This window comes from Lacerta agilis, chromosome 7 (assembly GCF_009819535.1).
Source record: "Lacerta agilis isolate rLacAgi1 chromosome 7, rLacAgi1.pri, whole genome shotgun sequence".
Lineage (NCBI taxonomy): Eukaryota > Metazoa > Chordata > Lepidosauria > Squamata > Lacertidae > Lacerta > Lacerta agilis.
The window spans coordinates 57,726,243-57,737,255 of record NC_046318.1 but is presented as its reverse complement, the minus strand read 5'-3'; positions in this window follow the sequence as shown (position 1 = coordinate 57,737,255).

Below are 11,013 nucleotides of genomic sequence, written 5' to 3'. Positions count from 1 at the left end.
TTTATTATATGGTTTTATGTCATTTTTGTTGTAAACCGTTTGGGTATTATTCATGAAATAGAACCATAGAATTGTAAGTTGGAAGGGACCCCGAGGGTCATCTAGTCCCACCCACTGCAATACAGGAATCCTGCCCACAGCTGGCCCTGGGTGGGTTCGAACCACCAACCTGCTGGTTAACAGCCAGACGCACTGACTCATTGCTCCACCCTTTAAAAAATTAAAGACATATAGATGCAGTTCTGTGCAGTCCTACGTATGTCTACACGTGTAAGTTCTACTTAGTTGACTGGGACTTTCTCCCAGGTAAATGAGCATAGCATTGCTCTCATTATGTCCTCAGTGCCTGCCTCTGTAATGTATAAATCTGAATAATGTTATTAAGCAGTAATCTGTTACATATCTCCAAACCATCACTATTTAATATTAAGTCATATTACCATAGTCAGCTGAGCATATAACTTGCTTGGTACAAGCTGTAATTCAATGTAATTTTGTAATCTAGCTTTTTTAAGGTATATCTTCGGGATTCTGCCACTGTTCCTACCTTTGGTACCAGTTGATTCATCTGCTTCCATGAATGCTATCCTGGAAAATTATGAAATGTATCTATTTCACAACATTATTGAGCTGGTAGGTAACATTTAATATACATATACATACATATATATTTATATATATATATAGAGAGAGAGAGAGAGAGAAAATTGTATTTATCTGAGCAATTTTAACACCCTGACTGTTAAAACATTCCCAGTGGAAGCATTAGTAATCCTGTTGTCTTGAAATATAGAAATACTATGTACTATGTGGGAATCTATCAATATATGGTATCGTTTGTGTAATAAATTACACCTGCAATCAGAGAGTTCCCAGGACAGCAATATAACAATAAAACCATTAAAACAGACAAAAGATTTAGTAAGGCCAGGGGTTAAAACAACAGATAACAACAAACTTGAATTGGTTTGAACAGACAAAGTTAATGATGCCATGGTTCTGAAAATGGCCCGTGTTGGGCAAACATTGAGTTTTTGAGTATTTCTCCCCCAGTCTACTCACATGAGCCATCATACTTCTCTCTCCGCCATAGGAATGTATGGCAATTATATTATGAAACAAATACTGGTGTAGTTCCATGCAAAACTGAAGCGTTCTCTTTGAAAGAAGCATGACAGGTGAATTGGTGACAGAAAATCAGACCGGAGGCAATGGTGGTATTAGAACAGAAAGCAAACCAGTCCTTAGTACACATTCGGAGAAATGGGAGATGCTAGGATTCAAGCCTGCCTCTTTCAACTGATAATAATGTAATAACAAATACATATAATGCTGCAATTGCTGATTTGCATTCGCATCGCTTTGTTTGGAAGAGATGTGCTTCCACTTGCATCTTCATGCCTTGTGGTTGTTTCCCTCTACCATCTCAGCTGCTGAGTCAACAGTAATTTTTCATTGGGATGGTGCCAGTGTTTACCTCTAATACCGAAAAAACAAGCTATGCTTCTGATTACAGTGTTTGTTTGGCATCCAACATGCAGGTAGCCGAGTTCACATTGAATGTCTTGAAGTGATTTCGGAACTGCTGTAATTCATGGATTGGATCCAAACTAAGTGAGTTGAACTTCATTTCCGTTTAAGTCACTGTTGTTAAACCATGACTAATTTGCACCATTGAAATCAATAGGATCTTAGTTCAACTCACTTACAGTGCAGTCCTAACCATATCTACTAAGAAGTTAAGTCCCACAGTTCAATGCAGCTTACTCCCAGGTAGGCAAGTAGGGTTAGGACTGCAGCCTATGTCTGGATCCAATCTATTGCAATGTTACCTAATTTGTTATCAAAATTCCGTAATACGTTGCTAGGAAGCAGCTATAGTTTTCCTCCCAGAAGCTAATCCTTTCTCTATTTTTGTTCTAGGGAAATGGGTTTTTCCTTGCTTATTTGCAAGTTACTTTCCCATCATTCTGGTGCATCTGTTGCCAGGCATCCCTGTGCCAAAATGTAGAAAATAGAGCAAACATTTTAACTGCCAAGGGATGAATAATTAGCAAACTTTCACAATGGAAATGATTGCAGTACTGAGACACCAAAACTGGATCTTCTTAAATACTTGTGAGCCAAAGTTTGTTTTGTACTTGCTACAGTCTGCCTTGTGGTCATTTTCTGTTTAGATAGAGAAGTTGCCTTTTTAGAGCAGCATGACAGGAAGCATGACACGTGGTTCTCAAGCCCTTTTCCTGCGCGTGTTTCCTCGGAAGTAAAAGACCCCCCCCTTTGATCTCCAGAGTTCAGCAGAGCCTCCTTCCCAGGAAAAGGCTCCCGCACCCTCCACTCTCACCTCGCCACCAGCTGGTGGGCGGGGGCACTGTTCCAGCTACATCCCCGGCACCCCTCCCTGCCTTCAAGACAGCTTTGTCGGAGGCGCAGCAATCTGCGCCCCGAGGAGCGCACGGGGTCAGGCAGATGGGCTGGCTGAGCGGGTACTGTCCTCCCCTCCCTGGCTCGTGTGCTCAGCCCTCAGAGAGCAACAGGGTCCTAGCTGGAGTGCTGGAAGGGCGCGCAAAGCCCCGCGCCGCTCCAGCGCTCCAGCTGGGGCTCCGAGAGGCGAGGACAGCCGGCTTGCAGCCCTCCCGCCCGCCGGCACGCGAGTGCCCGCCCGCTCGCCCGTGGGGGCGGGGGCGGGTTGGGGAGGGGAGCGCGGGGGCGCCCCTGGGGGGCCCGGCGCCCTGGCGCACCGCGCCACCAGCCCCTATGGATGAGACGGCTCTGGTCATGAGTCTATCTCATATATTAGTTTCACCTTTTAAGTTGAACTACTGAAAGACATGAACCTTTCCATGATATTCTAATTGTTCGAGTTTTACCTGTAGATACTTTGGGGGGGGGGGAATGGTGAAATAACAAAAAGTTTTTTTAAAATGTGAAATGAAGCTAAAATATGCAGGCAAGCATGTATTTTCCCCTTCAACAACAACTTCTTTTATGTAGCACCTTAGAGACCAACTGAGTTTGTTCTTGGTATGAGCTTTCGTGTGCATGCACACTTCTTCATACCAAGAACAAACTCAGTTGGTCTCTAAGGTGCTACTGGAAAGAATTTCCTATTTTGTTTCCTATTTTGTTTCGACTATGGCAGACCAACACGGCTACCCACCTGTAACTGGAACTTCTTTTATGTCTTCCTTTAAAAAAAACCAAACATATTAATCTATTCTTGAGCTTTAGACATAAAATACTGTTGTATCCAGCTGACTTCATACTGTCTACAAGTAAATGCACTCAGCAAGGCAGATCAGTTACTCCAGGCTGATGAACCAAATAGAGGAAAAACCAGACCACAGCATATGAATGCTTGCAGAAACATTTCAACTTTCACAATGGATCTCAGGGACACGGTCAAATCATTGAGTGCATTGAACTTACTACACTGGAAAAAGAGACGCAGAAGCATCTAAATTTAAACGTCGTTGCTTGCATTCTAATTTATAGGAAAAGGAGATTGAACAATATGCTGGATGTAAGCGGTCTAACACCAGTAGAGTTTTCTGCAATACAATGGAGGTAATGTTGCTTTTTAAATATACATCTATATATATACACACACATCTGTAGTTTCTGTAGAGCAAGCACGAGTAGGAAAGGATGTCACAATTCTGAGACGTTGACCTTTTTTTGGGAACATCTACCTCCCCCCCCAAAAAAAAAGTATTTGGGTTTTTACAACATTTTGCTTAAGAAATTGCCCTACATCCAGGTTTTTCCGGACATTTTGCTGATTCGTCAAAAATCTGCCCAGATGCCATTCTGATAGTCCAATTCCTGGATGTGTTGGTGGAACTGCCAAGAGAGCACCTTATGCTGATCTTCACTCCCAGGAAGGTTTGCAGGGAAGTGGTGTGGGATGGTGCCAAAGGGAATCCTGACAGCCCCCAACAAAATGATAGTTGTAAATGAATACTTGTAGAAACATTTCTCACGGAGTTTCAGAACTGACCATAGTAATGTGCACAAGCCATTGACTGGTTATACAACTGTGGGTTTATTTACACTGGAAAGAGAAATGCGGAAACATCTGAATTAACATGTTTGTTCCTTGTGTTCTAATTTGTTATAGGTGAACACAACTGGATTAGAAGTGTTCTGCAATTCAGCTTTGGTAATGCTGATTTTTCTGGAGTTAGTATATACTGTATCCGTAGTTTCTGTGGAGCAAATACAAGTAGGGAAAGATACCATAACTATGAAAGACACTATAACTTTCTTCCTTCCCTTTTCCCTGCCTGTGACCTGCTCAGGGTATCAGCAGGCTGAGTGTGTGTTGTCCTTCCAGACTTGGCCAGAAGCTGATGTGCTTTAAGTAGAGCATGGACAAGCATGACCAAGTCATGACCAGCCTGGTCAAATAACTTGAGCTTTTATAAAGGCATGATAAAAGCATTTTAACAACTCATGGGGGCATTTTGACGTTTATCTTTCTATTTGCATTTTATATTGTTTCACAGGCAGCACTTACTAGGGTTTGGAAGGAAGGAAGCATCCCTGGAAATTTATGGCATCTTGTAATATTTGAATTTATTCATAAATATAGGATGGTATTCAAGTGTAAGCCCTATTTAGACTAGACCCATTTAAAGCAATAAACATGGCTGGCTTAGGGTCATTCATTCCATTGAGTCTACTTTGTGTAAAACGTACCAGTAAGTTGATTACAACCCTATATATACTCTCCATCTGTCATAAAGCATCAGAGCTGCGTATGATATATATATATATATATATATATATATATATATATATATATATATATATATATATACATACATACATACATACATACATACATACATACTAAAATAGAAAAACCATTAAGAACAGAACTAATCCTGGCACTTAAATTAGCCCAAGCCATTGCGAAGTGTGGTATGCGGATAGCACCCGCTGGCCTTAGAGCCAATATAAAAGAACCAGCCCTATGCAAAGTTTAACTTTTTTATGTCAGAGCAGTTATTGGAGGCACCAGCATTAAATGGAGAAGACCTAGCAAAGTGTCAGTGTCACTTGAAAGTAGTGTAAAGGCGAGACTGGGAATTAAACTCCACACTGAAGTAAAAGTGGGGCGTAGGGATCAACATATTGAATATTTTATTCAATTTTGAGAGCCAAGAGCCTGAAGGAGCAGTATGTAAGAAAGTTGTATCAAGCCTAATAGCACTCCAATTCATTAACTTTTTTTTTTTGTTCACAGAAGAGAGACATTCATACTATGGCATGCCACCTTCAAAAAATGACCAAGAGATGTAACTTCACTGAAAGTGTAGAGAATAACATGAATGAGGTTTCAGATATGACATTGGAAATGCTCAAGGTATGCCTGCAGGAGAGCTTTGTTTTTGCAGCTTGTTTCCTTTCAGCGACTTTTACTTGCCCCTCACATCTGTGCACCCTTCTTTACTTCTGGACACTGAATTTGCTGATTCAGTAACATATCCATCATTTTCCTAGTGTTATTACCTGCATAGCACTTAACTGCTTTCCCCCCTAGCTGATTTATTGAAACACCTTGTACAGGGGGCAGCAAACTTTTTCAGCAGGGGGCCTGTCCACTGTCCCTATGGGGGGCCAGAAAATATTTTTTTTTGGGGGGGGGAGGGGGGGACGAACGAATTCCTATGCCCCACAAATAACCCAGAGATGCATTTTAAGTAAAAGCACACATTCTACTCATGTAAAAACACGCTGATTCCTGGACTGCCCGTGGGCCGGATTTAGAAGGTGATTGGGCCGGATCCGGCCCCCAGGCCTTAGTTTGCCTACCCATGACCTTGTACAACTTTTTTTTTGTTTTGTAGTGGCTTAAAATGTAGCTAGTATATTCTTAAGCCTACCAATTTCAAAATGTTTTGTTACAGACTTGACATATTGTCAGTCAAAAAGATGATCTATACATACTTTAACAGCCAACTTTTTTCTTCTTTTTTAAAAAAAATAGGACTGTAACAACAACACTGGTATAAAACGACAAAGAGAAAACCCATGTCCAAATGTAAGATATATCAGAAGGCCGTGTCGTCAATGTTTGATAAAGGATATAACTTCTCAGTTTAAGTCATGTTGGGGTCAGCTGAAGTCACGTTGGACTTAAGTGGAATAGGATGAAGCATTTGAAAGCTTGTTACAATTAAGTGAAGCTTTATGAACAACACAATGCTCTGGTTTTTCAGAGCACACCGGTTTTCTACAAAAATACTTTTAAGCACTGCAACTATCTCCTCTTTGCTTATGCAAATCTGCGCCAAATCCCTGAGAAGACTGCAGTTCTTTCGTTCTTGGGGAGAGAGGGCACAGAGGCAAAAGTTGAAAGTTTGTAGTCAAGGCACTCTGTGTCTCAAGGAAACTTTCAACACCAGTGGAAGCAGAGAACTGACCAATGGGGTGGAGAACTGCAATCTGTACTTCATCAGTCATTAAAAGCTTTACCTGCCCTTTAAAATATATTATTTAAACCAACAACTGTTTTAAACTTACAACTGAAACAAGCACTTTAAAAATTCCAAAGGAACTTTGAAAATTATGTGTTTTTAATACATTGTGGTGGTGTTGTTGTTTTTTTAAAAAAGTCATTACAAGGGATTTCTTAAGTTACTAATACTGTACTTCATGGATTTCAAATCTACTTTAGGACCAAAGGCAAGCTTAGAAGGAAAAAAGGATGAATGAAGAGTATGGTTTCTTGGTTTGGGGATTTGTAGTGAGAAGGAGTGTAGGTAGCTTCTAGGAGCTAAACTGTGAATATGAGGAAAGTACTGCTGCTTTGTTTTGTGGAGGTTAGAAAGGTACTTGCAGGAATACTCAGGAATTGCTCAAATTTGGGATTGACTTCTTGGGTGCCAGCCATTTAATGCAACAAACAACCATTTAACTTAAAATATTTGGATTTTTTAAAATAAAAAAAATATTGGCATTTTACAGCTAGAATGGTTTAATTTAACAAATGCTTTTTTATTTGTCTTGTATAAAATTGCAGAGTTATGAACTATTTTTAGTATTAAAAGTATCTATATTGCTGTCTCCTATATTGTATCTATATGTATTGCCGTTTAATGATATTTGTAGTACATTCTAGCATTAACTGTGGGAGAAAATAGTCTTCAGGAAAAGGTGCCTGATGATCTCATTATCAGAGATTAAGCTAAACAATTTGGAATGCAAACAAAACACTACTATAACATGCATAGTTAATACCTATAAATGCAGTGCTTTTTTTCAAGAAAAAGAGGTGCCAGAACTCACCATGAATGTCTCCCTCATCCTCTTAGAATGGTAATAGTGCCCACCTGAGAGATGCCGGAACTGAATTTCAGTGAGCTCTCACTGAAAAAAAAAGCCCTGTATAAATGTCTTAGTACATAGCATCCCGTTTCTAGGAATATGTTTGATACCTGTTAAAACTTACTGGTACATATTCTTCCTTTAGTCAAGTTGAGCCCAAGGGTAGCCTCCCTATATCCCTCCCTCTGTGATGGCCAGCACTTGTTTACCTGCCTGACTCTCTGCTGGCTCTTCCGTATATCATCATGGCAGAGGTAGTTTCTTCGTTGCCCAGTCAGCCTCCTTCTGTGCCCCATGATGTACCTTTGTGCTGCTGCAATAAGAAACGGAAGATCCACCAGGAAGGCAGCCAGGTGTCCCAACTTAGGTCACTAGATTGTCTTACTCCTGTAGTTGGATTGTCTGACTTTCTGCAGCAATCCTACAGAACGCATGCACCTAGAGAGAGAGCCAACGGTAGTCTAGCTATCATGCTGTGGTTGGGTAATGTCTTCCCACTGGCTCTTTTGTTCCTCTTCACAGCACTGACGAGGAACAGCTGAGGGTTGCATGCAGTCCATAGGTTGTCACCTGTGTTTTAGCCTACCTGTGCATTAGACCTGAATTCTCCTGTTTCATGCTTCCAGTTATTTTTATTTCCCACCTGGTCAAGCCATTAAGGCACACTGGTCCAGCTCTCTATTGTAACATTGTACAAGCACTGAAATATGGGAGTAGACTTCTGTGGATTTTATTATTATTCTTCAAGAGAGTGCATGAAGGTATTTTGAGCACAAGTTTGACATGCAAAGTGTTAGCAACAGTTTCTTAAACACAGCAAATATATATAGTAAAGGAGTATTAACTCACCTGTGTTCTTTTCAGTGCGTTTCCAGGTGCAATGCAAATGGGTTTTTTTACCTGAGTAGAAGACTGCCATATAAGCCTTTCCAAAATCTAAGGTTGGGTTCAGAGTCATTTTCTGGATTCCCCCAATTTCTCTTACTAGGCTTGCATGGCCCACTTTTAGTGGGGGACCCCCCCCACCTACTGAAAATGTACCGGTACATGTTGACTATACCAAAAAAAATCTTCAAGGTTTTTAATGGCAATCAGTGGCGGCTGCTTGGTTTGTTCTTAATTTTAACTGATTTTCGACTGCTTTCCTCATTGATGCTGCTGCTTTAAATTGTGTGTATTACTTTTATACCGAGTTGGAGGGATTTTTGATGTAAACCATTTTGTATATTTAATAAAACATAAATATTTTAAATAAAAATAAACAAAACGTTGGGGGTTTGACTTGCATATAAGCTTAAGCTGCAGGGACCCAGTTAATAGCACACTATATAGTTTAACTATTTCTACTGCACGCGAATACCCAGTCTCAAACTTTATGTCAGCTTGCTTGATCGGGTAAGGATGAACCCTTTCAATAGTGTGACAAGCCACAAGACCGTTATGTTGGCCCCATCAGGATTCAGTGTCAAGTAGCTTGCCCACAGCTTGTTCACATCACCCAGGTATTGAGAAGATTTCAGGATTTGACAGCTTATTTAATAACTTAGCAGCAAGGGTGCTGCCAGAAAAACAAAACAAAGGAACCTACTATGCAACATTAAGAATAATAATAAAAAATAGGTATGCAACAATTGCTTTATTGTTAACAAAGTACTAGATAACATACAGCAAGCATGTACAGATTGCTTTCGCAATGATCCGAATAAACATTTAGGAAAATCCAAAACGCAAGTCAGAGCAAAGAATAAAAGGTCACATAACTAGAAATTAGATGACAGTTACAAAAGAGAGAGGATACAATATATTAAAAGATCAGGCAGATGCAGTAAGAAATCTGCATTGTTAGGTAGGTGTAATGAAAGCATTTATGTTACATAAATATTTGAGATCTTTGGTGAATGAAGATGCATATGAAGTCTCGCCCAAAACAAAGCAAAATCCACACAAGACTCAAAAGGGTCCATGTAGATCATTCAGAAATTTCCCAACATACCCGTCATCTCTTTCACAAAATGCAAAAAAAAATTAAGTGGAATACCGAAGATTGATCACTAGATTTCCACCACTAAGTAGCTTGTCTGATGCTAAGACTGATCTCTGTGCTGCTCTGCCATTAGGGTAATACAAGGAATACATTTTTCAAATGTGTAGTGTCAACTCTGTGGCTAAAAGTAACCTGAAGCAACCCTGAGTGAATTCTTAAATATATTGAGCTCATCTCAGTATCATTATTTACATGAGATATAAATCTGTGGCATAACGTTCATGTATTTAAAAGTAAGATTTCAAGCATATAAACAAGATGTGTAATATAACTTTTACCAGATTTTATAGTAAATGAAAAGGCAAAAGGAATGTTTTGAAAAACTCTTGTTTTCCTTAGTATTCTGAGGACTGGAAGAGAGGGAGACCCTTTCATATGGAAACAAAATGTTACTGCATGTTTAAAGTGATTATTTTATAGATTAACCACTATTTAAAGACAGAGAACCCTATTATGAAATGATGCAATGTCTTTGATTGGTTCAGAAATGTGATTCTCCATTAACATCAATAACATTTTCATTATAAGTGGTTAGGTTTGTCGATGCCTTTTTGATTTCTATCACACGGATGAGCTCATCACACAGAACAATCACTCTTTTAAGATTTTATAATGGTGCCTTCAAGTACTAAATCAACACACATAATTATTTCTGGTTTAGGTTGATCATGCCCATTATAGTGATTTCATCATGAAGCAATATGATGTATTGGGCTCAGTATTTTGTTTAATGAAAACCTTTACTTTAAAAGTGCAACTTCCTAAATTATTGAATTTACCCCCGCCATTAAAATGTAAGTTATATATATTCAAAGATAGTACACTAATCTACTAATACAGATTGCAGACAAAATATTTGTAATTAATTTTGTTATTAAAAAAAAGGTCTGGAAAGTACACCTAAGAAAAAAGCGGGAATAATGTGAGCTATGCACAATAGTGCACACCTCAATGAAGTTCTAGACATCTCCAGTACTGGTTCAGTTCCCCCACATTTAGCCACTGTAGCACATCAACTAAGCATTATATAATGGCTGAATATTAGCCATTTGTATAGAACTGAAAATTGGGTCACAGGACAAGGTTTTGGATACTGCAGTTAAAATTGTACTTTTCATTTCTGAGCAACCTAAGATCCACAAATAACAATCCTACATCAATGAATTGGTTAACTCTAATAATGAGGGACCTTTCAATTTAACACCAGCAAGCATACTAGAAAGTTGAAGCAGGAAAAGTAGCTTGATCAACCAGTTGCCATTAGTCACATCATTTGAAATGATGAAAGTAAGGTTAGATTAATGTCAGGTCAAATACTACAAAGTGCCCAGCTGACAGGTTTAAATTGTTTCTTTATAAGATGTGACCACAGCTTAGCAACAGCTGTTGGAACCAAAAAGGTCAAAATGATTTTGAGAAAGGCAGAAATTAGGGCTCTTCTCCATAGGAAAAATAATTTCTGTGAAAATGTATGCTATTACTAAGACAAACAACAATACTGATATAGGTTAAGGGCTCCAGTGGGTCAATGTACTCCCTGTGAAGCCGGTTTATTTTGATTTGGCTGCAGAAGGTACCAAAAACTCCCAAGGAGAAGATACTGCAAAGAACAAAAAGCATTATTCAGGTACTGT